The sequence below is a fragment of the Salmo salar genome, chromosome ssa11 (genome assembly GCF_905237065.1).
Source record: "Salmo salar chromosome ssa11, Ssal_v3.1, whole genome shotgun sequence".
Lineage (NCBI taxonomy): Eukaryota > Metazoa > Chordata > Actinopteri > Salmoniformes > Salmonidae > Salmo > Salmo salar.
The window spans coordinates 111,356,334-111,359,897 of NC_059452.1; positions in this window are offsets into that span (position 1 = coordinate 111,356,334).

Below are 3,564 nucleotides of genomic sequence, written 5' to 3' on the forward strand. Positions count from 1 at the left end.
ACTGTCCTCTACAAGAGGAGCAACACACACACACACACACACCTCAGCTGTTACACACTGGCTGGCTGTCTGACCCAAAGTCCACTGAGCTGAAGACATGTGACTATTATCTTTGGGAAGTCACACCATTTATTAGGTCTCAGCCTAATAGGTTACTCATCACACCATCATAATTCACTGGTCATGTTAATGTGTGTGTGTTCAGTGGAAAGCTATGTTAGCGTTAGCATTAGTGTTAGTGCAGCATCAGAGAGCTGGCTGATGATCTTACACTGTGACATCTCTGTACTCGATGACACACACACAGATCAACGTGTAGCTATGTTATTCGTGTCAGTGTAGCTATGTTGTTAGCATCATTGTGTAGCTATGTTGTAAGCATCAAAGTAGCTATGTTGTTAGCATCATTGTAGCTATGTTGTTAGCGTCAGTGTAGCTATGTTGTTAGCGTCAGAGTAGCTATGTTGTTGGCATCAGAGTATGTTAGCATCATTGTGTAGCTATGTTGTTAGCATCATTGTAGCTATGTTGTTAGCGTCAGTGTAGCTATGTTGTTAGCGTCAGTGTAGCTATGTTGTTAGTGTCAGTGTAGCTATGTTGTGTAGCTATGTGTAGCTGTGTAGCTATGTTGTTAGCGTCAGTGTAGCTATGTTGTTAGTGTCAGTGTAGCTATGTTGTTAGCATCATTGTGTAGCTATGTTGTTAGCATCATTGTGAAGCTATGTTGTTAGCGTCAGTGTAGCTATATTGTTAGTGTCAGTGTGGCTATGTTATTAGCGTCATTGTGAAGCTATGTTGTTAGCGTCAGTGTAGCTATGTTGTTAGCATCATTGTGTAGCTATGTTGTTAGCATCATTGTGAAGCTATGTTGTTAGCGTCAGTGTAGCTATGTTGTTAGTGTCAGTGTAGCTATGTTGTTAGCATCATTGTGTAGCTATGTTGTTAGCATCATTGTGAAGCTATGTTGTTAGCGTCAGTGTAGCTATATTGTTAGTGTCAGTGTGGCTATGTTATTAGCGTCATTGTGAAGCTATGTTGTTAGCGTCAGTGTAGCTATGTTGTTAGCATCATTGTGTAGCTATGTTGTTAGCATCAGAGTAGCTATGTTGTTAGCATCAGAGTATGTTGTTCGCATCATTGTGTAGCTATGTTGTTAGCGTCAGTGTAGCTATGTTGTTAGCATCATTGTGTAGCTATGTTGTTTGCGTCAGTGTAGCTATGTTGTTAGCGTCAGTGTAGCTATGTTGTTAGCATCAGAGTATGTTGTTAGCATCATTGTGTAGCTATGTTGTTAGCGTCAGTGTAGCTATGTTGTTAGCATCAGAGTATGTTGTTAGCATCATTGTGTAGCTATGTTGTTTGCGTCAGTGTAGCTATGTTGTTAGCATCATTGTGTTGTGTTAAACAAAACCCACCACCACTTGATGCTAAATGCATCATACCGGCTGTATTTTTAAAAAGTTATATATGTTGAAAACTTGATTGTAAAACATGTTAGGACTATATCAACAACGGACTCATGAAAGACATACCGACAGATAGTTGTTGGTTCCTTTAAGGAAGAACGATGTAGAGATTTGACTAGGAAATATATGTAGTGTTCACAAATAATGAAACGTCCCGATGTATCACTCATTACTACTGAAATGACCGAAACAAATATCCGTAGGAACGTGGAGAGCGTTGAGCTTTGGCGCGGGGCCGCGTGAAACTTAAAGACACTGCAGCAGCACTCCCATGTGAAGGACAGAGATTGTGTTTGACTTGACAAATCATGAGGCAAATCGCTCAACAACAAGAAAAACAGCACTTTTACGCCTCTTTTTAACACTTTGCGTCGATAATTTTTTTGGGGGAGGGGGGAAGTACTGTGGCAAATGTTGCCTAACCACACGTTTTCTGGTGGTCCAGCCTTAGCACAGCCACCCAGCCTCAGGACAGCCATTCTAGTGGTGGCCCAGCCTCACCACAGCCATCCTAGTGGTGGCCCAGCCTCACCACAGCCATCCTAGTGGTGGCCCTGCCTCACCACAGCCATCCTAGTGGTGGCCCAGCCTCACCACAGCCATCCTAGTGGTGGCCCTGCCTCACCACAGCCATCCTAGTGGTGGCCCTGCCTCACCACAGCCATCCTAGTGGTGGCCCTGCCTCACCACAGCCATCCTAGTGGTGGCCCTGCCTCACCACAGCCATCCTAGTGGTGGCCCTGCCTCACCACAGCCATCCTAGTGGTGGCCCTGCCTCACCACAGCCATCCTAGTGGTGGCCCTGCCTCACCACAGCCATCCTAGTGGTGGCCCAGCCTCACCACAGCCATTCTAGTGGTGGCCCTGCCTCACCACAGCCATCCTAGTGGTGGCCCTGCCTCACCACAGCAATCCTAGTGGTGGCCCTGCCTCACCACAGCCATCCTAGTGGTGGCCCTGCCTCACCACAGCCATCCTAGTGGTGGCCCTGCCTCACCACAGCCATCCTAGTGGTGGCCCTGCCTCACCACAGCCATCCTAGTGGTGGCCCTGCCTCACCACAGCCATCCTAGTGGTGGCCCTGCCTCACCACAGCCATCGTAGTGGTGGCCCTGCCTCACCACAGCCATCCTAGTGGTTTATTTATTTATGTAGCAGGCATGATAACATATCACATCTTCTGTCTTTAACCCTGTATCTCTCTCTCTATCTTCTGTCTTTAACCCTGTATCTCTCTCTCTATCTTCTGTCTTTAACCCTGTATCTCTCTCTCTATCTTCTGTCTTTAACCTGTATCTCTCTATCTTCTGTCTTTAACCCTGTATCTCTCTCTCTATCTTCTGTCTTTAACCCTGTATCTCTCTCTCTATCTTCTGTCTTTAACCCTGTATCTCTCTCTCTATCTTCTGTCTTTAACCCTGTATCTCTCTCTCTATCTTCTGTCTTTAACCCTGTATCTCTCTCTCTATCTTCTGTCTTTAACCCTGTATCTCTCTCTCTATCTTCTGTCTTTAACCCTGTATCTCTCTCTCTATCTTCTGTCTTTAACCCTGTATCTCTCTCTCTATCTTCTGTCTTTAACCCTGTATCTCTCTCTCTATCTTCTGTCTTTAACCCTGTATCTCTCTATATATCTTCTATCTTTAACCCTGTATCTCTCTCTATATCTTCTGTCTTTAACCCTGTATATCTCTCTCTATATCTTCTGTCTTTAACCCTGTATCTCTCTCTATATATCTTCTGTCTTTAACCCTGTATCTCTCTATATATCTTCTGTCTTTAACCCTGTATCTCTCTATATATCTTCTGTCTTTAACCCTGTATCTCTCTATATATCTTCTGTCTTTAACCCTGTATCTCTCTCTATATCTTCTGTCTTTAACCCTGTATATCTCTCTCTATATCTTCCGTCTTTAACCCTGTATCTCTCTATATATCTTCTATCTTTAACCCTGTATCTCTCTATATATATCTTCTCTGTCTTTCTCTCTCTCTCTGTTACCCCTCTCTATGTCTTTCCCTTTCTCTCTTACCCCTCTCCCTCCCTCCCTCCCTCCCTCCCGTCTTCCCTTTGCATTGTCTACACAATAGAAAGCTA